General features: G+C 34.4%; 1 long non-coding RNA gene and 1 pseudogene across 4 annotated transcripts; both read right to left on the reverse strand.

The window, feature by feature from the left end:
- Positions 1-335: 335 nt before the first annotated feature.
- LOC147480365 (patellin-6-like) lies at positions 336-2,422 on the reverse strand (annotated as a pseudogene).
- A 2,203-nt stretch (positions 2,423-4,625) lies between these two features.
- On the reverse strand, positions 4,626-9,321 carry LOC147480366 (uncharacterized). 4 transcript variants are annotated; one of them, XR_015206060.1, is made up of 5 exons: positions 9,116-9,321; positions 7,936-8,026; positions 7,131-7,207; positions 5,562-5,880; positions 4,626-5,095 (listed from the first exon to the last, which is right to left on the reverse strand). It is a non-coding gene; the product is annotated as an uncharacterized LOC147480366 (long non-coding RNA). The 4 variants fall into 4 exon arrangements; XR_015206062.1 differs by adding an exon at positions 6,809-6,849 and having other exon boundaries at positions 4,626-5,880; XR_015206059.1 differs by having other exon boundaries at positions 4,626-5,880.
- Between the last annotated feature and the right edge of the window lie 2,349 nt (positions 9,322-11,670).

Here is an 11,670-nt window from a genome sequence, read left to right on the forward strand (position 1 = left end):
CACTTTGATATGAAATTTCAAATATCACTACAGAACTGAAAACTGTTTTAATACGATCCACACTAAACTTAAAGTTACGTATCAAAGATAAACTATTCGAGACTAACTTTTCATGCATCCCCATCTCACCATCCGACATCAAGTACCAACTACCTAATGACAACCCATATAGTTCACACAATAGACACCACCTTAGAAACAAGGTATCCACACCAAGAAAAATGCTAGTAAAACAAATATGATAGAGCAAATGATCCACATCATGGATTAACAAATTTAACTAATTACATCATAAGACAGTTGCCATGTGATTCACTTAATACCAGGTTTTACATCTAAGCATTTATCTCTATCGCCATTGTGAAACACGAAATGGGGAATTTATTTAAGAGACCGGTTCCTCTATAACGGGTACAGAGATTGATCTATGTACCACACACACACACACTTCGTATCTCGGTGCACACACACACATCTCGGAGCACACACACAGGTATCGAGGCACACACACACATCTCGATCCGATCAATGGAGAGATAACACGGTTACAGAGATGATCTCTGTACCCGGTTGTAGAGATCTCGAGTCCTTTATTTAAGACTAATTGTGTATAGTATACCGATTTGCGCACAAAGTATCTATAAGTAGCAACCTTCTTTCTCCGAGAACTTGTATTATCGATTGAGAGAACCATCTTACCAACTTCTCTAGGTGTGAAAGAATTGTGAATTGGTTCTTCCATTGTAGCAATCCTTTTTGGCTTTTCTATGGCAATAGTGTGGCTTCCCTCCATAATTGGTATAAATTCAGCACTATATTCCACTTCCCATCCTCCCACCACTATATCCCAAGTTATTGTTGCATCACACTAAGAATAATGTAACAATTCAAAACAATCAAAGGTGGTCATTTAACATAACCCAGCTTAGTTTTCAAATTAGAATCATCCAAAAACTATGAAGTAAAAGGTGCAGGCAATAGGGATAAGCCTAGGAGACACGAGGCACCCATTTGGCCCAAGCCTAAGGTGTCTTAGGTGCTCTTATGCCTGCATTTAACCTTACTGTACTCAACTTAGAATTCAAATTAACATTTTTAACACATGAATACCTCAATTCCATCAATTTCAAGGTTCACTTTCTCTCCTCCTCTGACATTAAACTCGGATGCTGGTTTAGGCGGACCGTCTTCTAGTTCATTTGGTCGACCAAGCCCATCATACTGGATTGGCACATACTCAGGTTTTATAAACCTAATCACCAGCAATTGATAAATTTAGATCAATTACATAAACTAAAAAGAGTAGCAAAATTAAGCTAGAGCAACAATATTTAAAATCCTAATCAGGTTTGCACATAATAATTAAGTAATGTAAATTCATTAATAGGAAAATCTTTCAAATTCAAAAAAGTGGGTCTATCTGAAAAGGAAGTGGACAAGGAAGGTTTCAAGTTAAAGAAATAGCAACCCTACCACCAATGACCAAACTACCAAGACCATTCAAAATTTTCTTCTGTTTTTTTTAAACAATACAACATGGTGGAAGCTACAAATTTGTTTTAAAATTTCCGACAATGATTAACATACTTGTAAAGGGTCTCAGCAGCATTCCCTTCCTTAGATATCACAAACTTGCTCTTAGTTCTTTGAGTAAGGAAAGGACTAAACATGGAATACATGCAACATAGTAAAGTACCATGGAACATTAATAAAAACCTGCATCACCGAAACTCACATTAGAAACACTGAGATCCTAAGCATATTCAATCTCAAAAAGCATCACTTACCTTTCTAGCAACCATTTTAGGATAATTATCTTGAAACAAAGACAAAAATTGGCTAGAGGCAACTTTTAGTTCTCTCTTGGGCATATATTTGAGATCAGTAACTTGAATAATTGAGTTCACTCCACCTGGCTTGAAATCCAAAAGATTGATCCCTTTTTCAAGAATTTGAACTCTCTATCTAAGAAATTTCTTAAGCTTCAATTCATCGCCAAAAATTCTTTCATACATGTCTTTATCCTATAAATATCGCTATATCATCGAAATATCTCGATATATCTATAAATATTGTCGATACTTATACTAGTATTTATCCAATTGAATATAGCAATATTTCTGTATCCATCTCTGATTTCTCGATATATATTGTGATATAGATGTACTCCAAATCTTATGAAGTAGTTCCTTGATTTTTGGAGTAAACATGTAGATATCTTAACAGCAACCTACTTGGAGTAAAGAGTAAAGACGTGGAGATATCTTACAAGGCCGAACGTAACCGATTGATTAGGACTTGACTCTTTCTTTTCTTTTTTTGTTAACCACTGACTCTTTCTATTTAAACAAAATCTCCAGTTTCTTGAACTCCATCATTTTCCCAGTGCTTGTCTCTTGTTCTCTTTAGTGATGAGTGACATTATTAACGAAACAGTTGAAGAAATCAATCACTAGCACCATAACAAGGAAGGCACTACTACTTTCTTTAAGACTTGTTTTAATGGGCTCAATGCATTATCAGGTTCTCTTCTTTCTTTTCATTTTTTGTTCTTATAATCTAAGCCAACTCCTCGTTTCTATTATATTGTCATCATTTTTCTTTACATGCTAATCTATTCAGAAATGAAAAAACAAACAACAAAAAAGTTACAATATTCTTTTTCCAATTGTAACTGGAGTATCTTTGTTTCCGTAGGACTTGGAATAATATCACTTCCATATGCACTATCATGTGGAGGGTGGTTAAGTTTGGTACTTTTCTTTACCATAGCTGCCTCGACTTTCTTCATAGGGATGCTAATCCAAAGGTGCATGGATTTGGATACTAGAATTAAAACTTATCCGGACATTGGAGGACATGCTTTTGGCCGCATTATGAGGGTAGTGCTATCAATATCCATGCACCTGCAGCTTTATTTTGTTTCCACAAGATTCTTAATAGTAGAAGGAGATAACCTACATAACCTATTCCCTGAAATTAGATTCGAGTATTCATGGATTAACGTTAGTGGGAGAGTTGGTTTTGTGATAATAGTGGCTCTAATAATTTTTCCTTCGATGTTGTTACGTGACTTGAGCAAGCTACCTTATTTATCTGCTACTGGGTTCATAGCTTCTGTTATCCTCATTGTCGTTGTTCTTTGGACTGGTGCAGTTGCTGGAGTTGGATTTCATGAAAAGGGAAAGGTTTTGAACTTGCATCGAATTCCTATGGCTTTTAGCTTATATACCTTCAGTTTTAGTGCTCATCCTGTTTTCCCAGCATTGTATACTTCTATGACATACAAAAAGAAATTCAATAAGGTAAACAAAAGCAACTCAAAAAACCATCTATTAAGTATTTAAGTTAGTATGAGTGCAATTCTTTTTGTGCCTTTGAATGTTCATGTACCTTGTGTCGAACAACTTTTATACACCATCTGTTTTTGTGCTCATCCTGTTTTAATCCAACACGATACACTTCCATAACATACAAAAACCAATTCACTATAGTAATGAAGCAAAAGCAACTCAAAAAACATATATTAAATTAGTATGAGTGCAATTTTTTTTGGGCCTTTCAATGTTCCTGTCCTTTTAACATTTTGTATCATGCCGGTTTCTATATATTTATTTAGCTAAATGAGAAGAAGTTGATATTAATATCAATTTTGGAAACCCTTTTGGGAAAATTGAGAAGAAACTTTCTATAATCCATTGTACTTAAATTTCCAATATCTTCAGCATGTTATGTTGTCATGCAGGTCTTGATTTTGGGGTATCTTATGTATGGTTAAAAGGTGAATTCTCAAGTGACACTAAACCTGCCCATTGGGAAGATCAGCTCCAAGATAGCAATATACACTACTCTGGTTAATCCCCTTGCAACACCCATTGTTTCAGCTATCGAAAACTGCATAAACAGGAGAAAAGACTTGTGAACGTTCTGATTAGAACCTTGTTCCTAATCAACACAGTCATTATAGCTTTAGCTGTTCCATTTTTTGGAGATTTAATGTCTCTTGTTGGAGCATTTCTAGCTTCCACATCTTGTATAATACTTCCTTGTATTTGCTATCTGAAAATGTTTGGAAGATACAAAACATGGAATAGTGAGCTACTTATTATTATAGGGGTTGTAATGATGGGAGTCTCCATTGTAGTTATTGGAACATATACATCACTATCTGAAATAATAGGACATATGCAGGGGAATGTTCAGAAATAGTGTAGGTTTGTTCTGGAGTTTTTATTATGCTTTGGGTAATCCTACTGCCTGCTTCTGTTCCTGAATTGGTGGCATGTTTACAACATTTATTTCTTGGGAGAATGGTTGGGCACTTATATTTGGGTCAAAGATTTCGTCCCATGAGTTGGCTGATAAGTCATCTGAACTTATAATACATAATGATTGTCGTCTTACCCGATATAGTCAAATTATACGGACCATTATTTTGTATAGTTTATTCTTTACTCCTTGTAATACAGAATGATTGCGTCTATTAAACTTTTTCGTTTACATTTTATCAAGGGTTTTTTGCATTTGGTCGCTAGGTGAAGGCACGTATGTCACTAATATGTATGTATTGTATTGATTTTCCAAAGTTAAATGGCAACATTCATTTGTGATGTCCTTATTACCTATGACGGCATAAAAGCATTCTTTTATTTATTTTTTGATCATTTGAAATTCCATTAATAAAATACAGTCGGTTTACCACTCCTTGGCTCCTTAATCCACACTCCACATACATAAATTTTTGGCCCCTTCTCTAATTGCCAACTTTGTAGTAGTAAGTCTAAAAAAAACAAAAAAATAACTCCAGTCCACAATAGTATTTCTATTCCCAAAAGTCTTTACCACGTACTCCATTCGCATGTTATTGTATTTCTACAATGTTGTCTTCAATGCAATCTCTGTTGCATCCTTGCAGGTTTCTTGACTTGCCCTTGCGTCAAGTTTGTTGTCTAACACAGAAGCCCATCCCTACTACAATAGTTCACTATGAGATAGCAAAAATTGAGTTTGTAAATGACTCGAAAAGCACCAAAAAAATTCTAACTCATCCAAAAGAGTGTATGCTCCTCCATTTTTACGACCTTCCCAACATACCCTAAAACGGCAAGATATACATTAATTCCCTTATCTGAACCCTAGAGAATAAAGCAGATTCTTAACCAAAGACATAATACAAAGGGCATAGATGTAAGTGAAATTGTGAGAGTAACACGTGAGTTTATGTATTTTACTAGAGTTGGCAGTCTTTAGAGCACAAATCCATTCTCTGTTAAACAAACATACACGATCCAACCTGACTCGATGAATCCACTTTAATGCAAGAAGCAATAATCATATCATAGAATACAAATAAAACAAAAATTCAACATAGTTTTGTTTGCGAAAACCTGAAAAACAATATATAGGCATTGCTATATTGAAAGGTGGGGAACACTGGCGGATGGGTTACAATTTAAGACTCAACTGTCAATATGACAACCTCTTGTGGGGATAATGGGAAGCTGTGTTGGTCACTCTAAGTGGGGACTTGGAAAAATAGGTAAGGGAGAGAATGTACAAACCTTTTTCTTTCTGACAAAGATTGTTTATCTGCGAAGTATTTTGAATGGCTCGAGATGGAGAGATTGGAGTTGAGAGTAAACCTCAGCTACTACTTAGCATCCTCCAAATTTATCCATAGACCTCAATTATCACCGAACATCCTCCAAACGTAGCTATATGATAGTGTTTGCAACTGCTGCATCTAGTATAAATGTTCTTGGTGCAGATAATGTGCCAATGCAATCTAACTATGTTTCATGAATAACTACCAAAAATGCAATCTGTCTTGGGAACATAGCGGGTGTTACGAAATCTGACCTCTATATTGTACAGTGTGTCCTGTAATGCAACCAATTGATTATACATGTTAAAGAAGAACACACTAAAATTAGCTTAAATGTTATCATACCTAATCTCATATGATATAATAATACATTTTAGTTATAAGAACGGAAAAATTGAATATAAGAACAAAATTACAGTTTATTCTCTATATCATATTCATAGTAAGGACTTGTCTCTATATAAAATTAATTTATAGCTATAGAAACTTGTTTCCACTAAAGCCTGTTAGGTATGAGTAAAAAAAATAGCTACAATACGACATCAATTTCAAATCTACAATGCAATCTCCAAGAGCTTACTCAACCAAACCTTGAGAAAATACACCACGAAGGCTCAGTTGAATACAACTTGGAATTCAACCATTGCCCTGTAATAACCGTTGCGAGAAACAAAAACAATCCCAAAAAGTTTCATCATAATGTTCCAATATTGCGTTTTTTTCCTATAGGGGACATTACCAATCCATAGATTCATATAACCATTCCATGTGTATCTCAAATACCATGTAAACCATGTCAGTGACACCATGTCAGTGACAACAACATGAGTCTTCATATTAGTTAAGACTTAATAATGAATCAACTTTTATTAAATGTATCAATGCCAAAGACATTTCTTCCACTACAATGAAGTGAGTATCCAAATTCACTCACTTTTTCAATGAGATTAATGGAAGGTAAAATATATGCATTGTCACACATTCGTCTAACTTTGCATTCAGATAGTCTGATGAAAAACGCATTAGTCATGGTGACGTAAGTTACATTTCTTTCAAGCCAGAAAAGAATCTTTAGAGTTTGTGCAAAAAAAAAAAGACTGAGACAAACAATCTCAACGTGAACAGAACATCACAGCCAAAGAAAAAGCAAGTCAGAGCCTACAAAAAAAATTGAGTAACTATTTGACTAAATGAGTCACTTACTTAAGCTGGAAATTGAATTCTTATATGGAGGGACTTTCTATCTGTCCAAACGACAATAGAACAAAGCATAGGGAAGAGACAACACATACATAAGCAAAGTAAGATAGTTTAGTCCAAGATAAATATCACTTTCACCAAGCAAAAACAAAATTTGGAAAAACAGAGAGCGAAATAGAGAGTAGTTTCGTGTAATTCTTGCAAGTCTTGCAGGTTCCACACGTTGTGGGTCTTTCCCCCTTTTCAATTCCATGAAGGTAGTAGAAGGCAAAGAAATGAAACTATAAAATTATTTACTAATATACAGTAAGTTAAAGGAAGTTACCCGCGTGTAGATAGGTTATTTTTGCCTCAAACAGGTGCAATGAGCTGATGTTGGATCATTTTCCTTGTAACGTGGTGCTGCGCAAAACAACATTGAAATAACTGAAAATAAAATAAGAAGGATATAGGAATAAGTAAAACATATAGTGCTACTATCTTAAAAAAAAATGGCAACAAAAGAAAGCAAGAACCACTGACTCTATGATAATAACGTGTCACTTGGATGACTTGGTAAACAATCTTTGAAAATAACCAAAGAACAAAAGCAAAAAAGCAAAGTGCGTAGAAATATTAGTTACCAAGAGATAGAGAATCCAAGCTCCTTTCAACTATGAACTATCCCAACACACATTGCATAGTTCTAGGTAGAAAGCATGTACTTGGATTTGATAGGATTAGCTGACTTACCATAAGAACTAGTCTTTCTTGAAACAATAAATTGTCACTATTCATAACACTCTTTCAACTACATATCTCATTAATGCTTGAAGAAACAATAAGCGAACACATCTTATTGGGTATATTAGTTCCATCAGTGTACCAAAGATATATGCCTATGTACAAATAATTATACTAAATAATATTACAAAGTACAAATCAGGAAAGATTCAGTAAAATTTACACTTCAATATAGCTAAAACAATTAGATAATATCATGGATACTGTGGTATATCATGCATAAATTTTTATGCTAAAAAATTGATCTACACTGGTTTGCAGCTTATATATTCTTTTCAATAGAAACCAACAATATTGGATATAAGATTTGATTAATAAATGATCTTGTGATCTAAAATGTTGCATACCAGTTCTCTTTGTCCTTTGTTGGGCAAGCAGTAATCTTGTGTTTTGGGTTCTCATAGCTCCAACTCACTTGCTCCAATGGGTAGGAACAACCTACATTAGCAATACCCAAACCGACAATTTAGATCTGAAAATATGCATTACAAACTACTAACTATAGAATTAGCTAACACACAAAAGGTATTACATATTACATCTAAAAGTTGTATCTATGAAGATAAAGAAATAAAAATAAAAAAATAATAATAGTAACATAAAAAAAAAAAGTCATCCAAATGATTTGGTTACCTACAATGAAAATTTGGCAAGTGTTTCGCTTAAGCTAAAGGTCGCAAAGGAAGGGCACGTCTGAAAGTCTGAAAATGCAACTCCCCCTTTGTGTCACATACTGACATGTATAAAACATAGCTACATTTAATTTCTAAAACTCATATTCTAACAAACGTATATGTAAAAGAGTCGTTTAAGTAAACTATCATGTGTTGTAAGCTGATGTTGTTTTCCGCTTGCAACAACCAATTCAATCTTTTAAAATTTCACTCGCAATAATTTACTAAAAATCACAAACCGATTTGATCTAAAACCCAATTAAATTACCCCAATGTTGTAATTGGCTCTATTAATTTTGGCACAGGGAAATTATTTAATAATGATATTTGACATGTTCGGGAGAAGCGTCTATTTCTCAAAGTCCTACTACGGATAGGAAACTAGATATTCAACAAATTGGAGAAAAGAATAATTAATAATAATAATAATAATAATAATAATAATAATAATAATAATAATAATAATAATAATAATAATAATAAAAAAAGAGTCTAACCTGTCAAAGCTCTAGGAAAACAGAAAAACATGATTGAAGTAGCGCTTCTTGGTTTATATGATTTAGTTGTTTGTACCCTTTCCAATTAATGGTCAAAGTCAATTTTTGATTACTGGAATTGAGTTAAAAACAAAAAAGTTACTTCATTGAGGTACTTTAACAAACAGTATTTCTTCTATTATGCACTTGAACAAACACTCCGGGAAGTTTAATTCTAGTGCCATACTCAGTCAAGAAAACAACAAATTAAAAATGAAAAACTAAACCAAAGAATACAAAGAAATTTGCATATGTGACTCAAGTGAATAATCAAATTTAGTGATGTCAAGAGTTACTTAGACACGAGAAAATTGTACCTGAAAGGATGTCTTCGTTTACACAATGAAAACATAATCATATCACGCACAGATGAAGAGGTGAAAACATTGAGAGAAGAAGGAAGGGAATGAGTGATCCTCGTTCTGACGTTACTCAAAAGAATCCTTTAACGACGTTTTATTAGTTTGGAAACGCGGAAGTTCGCCAGGTCTATTAAAAGTTGGGACGTTTGGGTTTTTTTTTTTCCATTATTATTTATTTAAGGTGTTTTGTATAGGCATATCCAAAGCCCAAAGCCCATATCACACATGGATTTTTGCACCCATAAAAAACCCCTCACAATAGATATAAAAATAAATCATTTAATTTGTAAAAATTCCAAGTTAAACCCCTCAAATCATTAAGTGTGTAAATAAATGAGCTATTTAATTCATTCAAAATGATCCCCACCGAACATCCACACACATCGAACTCAAATCCCTATGTGATCCCTACCACCCTTTGTCTTCCCATTTTGTTTTGTTATAATAAGATCCCTATGTGATCCCCACCACTCATTGTCTTCCCATTTTGTTCTGTTATAATAGACTAGTTAATGCCCGTGCTTTCGGCATGGATTTCATAAAGAGGCATCTTCAATAATGTGATATAAAATTACACATTCATTTATTGAAAATTAAACGACATTTTTTGAATTCATCATGAAATAATGTATTCCTAATTCCTAAAGAGTCAGGCATGTCTTACATTTCTATTGTAGTCTCAACCAAACGAACATTTCAAATGATAGCAGATTGACACATTGAATTCTTGCTCAAGTTAGTTATTGTGCAAACCAATGTTAGATATATAACATCTACTGACACATGATTCGTTACTCTTTAAAACTCAATTTCAAAATTAGTGATATCACAAAGTGGTTCAACCAATTTTAATATATTCCTTTGACAATACGTGGATGTGCATTTGACCCCTTCAATCTTTAAGAGTGAGTGGATCCATGCAAATATCAAGTGAATCTTCGCAGGACCATCACAAAGAACCTAAGATTGATGTATCGTTTTCATATATAATAGATGTCTATACATTATTGTCAGAAGAACAACCACCCAATGATATCCCACTTTTTGTACACGCTTTCAAATAATAGAAAAGAACTTTTTATGCTTGAAATTTACATGTTGCTTCCTTATTAACACATTACATAGATACATCTTCCATCTTTGAAAAATAAAGTGGTTGTGTCAAAATAACAACCACCCAATAAGTTCAATGTAAAGAGAATTAAAGCTCATCCAAAATGTAAGAGAATAGAGGTGATCAACTTATGCTTTGCGGATGACTTGCTTCTATTCTTTAAAGGTGAGAATGAATCCATTGTGACAGTGCAAGATACCCTTGAGATGTTTGCACAAGTGACTGGGTTGAGGATTAACAAGAACGAAACCACTCTCCTTGTAGGTGGTATGAATGATGTAGAAGGCCAACAATTAGCAGACACTATGAGGGTGAAGTTAGTTACCCCTCCTATTACCTATTTGGGGTTACCTTTAATCTCTTCAAGGCTGGGCATTCATGAGTGTCAACCTCTGGTTGAAAAGGTCACTGCAAGAATCCAAAACTGGAAGTCACGAGTTTTGTCTAATGCTGGGAAGTTGCAACTCATCCATTCTGTGCTCAATACATTTCATGTGTATTGGGCAAAAAAAAAATTATTCTTCCTCTAACAGTATTGGAACAGGTCTCTAAGATTTGTTATAGATTCCTTTGGTGTGGACCAGACGTGAAAAAGAAGGTGCACCATGCTAGTAAGAAATGTACTAGTCTTACTAAGAAGGAAGGTGGCTTGGTTATACTTAACCTTAAACTCTGGAATGTAGCGGCTTATTGTGGACTGGTGTTCAAGGTGGCATCCAAAGAATATAGTCTATGGGTCAAATGGACATGGAACCAACATCTGAAAGGCAAGTACTTCTGGACTATGAAGGTACTGCAAGACTGCTCTTGGGTTTGGCAGGGTATACTAGGAGATGAGAACTATTGCAAGGAATTACATTAAGTATAGCATCTCAAATGGCTCCAATACTCTTTTCTGGCATGATATTTGGTGTATTGAGGCTCCACTCAAGGAGGATCCGATTGCTAGAAATGAATTCACCTTACCAATGAATGCAAAGGTAAGTGAACTCATTACAGATGGGAAGTGGAACTCTATAGTACAAGCGTTACCACAAAGTCAATTGAAAGAAAAAATTATGGCCACTGAGATTAATGGGGATTTATTGGAAGATAGAATCATTTGGACTCCTAATCCTACAGGTACATTCTCATCCAAGTCTGGTTATGTGGCACTCAAAATCCCAAGAGAGGCAATGAGATGGTACAACATGGTTTGGGGTAAGTTAGTCTTACCGAAACACTCCTTTACTTCATGGCTTTTGTTTTCTGGAAACATACCTACCCAAGATAGGTTTATTCATAGGAAGGTGTTACACTCTTCTAAGTGTTGCATGTGTGATTTAGATGCCAGGGAAAACTCTATGCACCTTTTCTATGATTGTCCTTATACTAAGGAAGTTTGGAATAGAGTAAA

The sequence above is a fragment of the Coptis chinensis genome, chromosome 8, assembly GCF_015680905.1.
Source record: "Coptis chinensis isolate HL-2020 chromosome 8, ASM1568090v1, whole genome shotgun sequence".
Lineage (NCBI taxonomy): Eukaryota > Viridiplantae > Streptophyta > Magnoliopsida > Ranunculales > Ranunculaceae > Coptis > Coptis chinensis.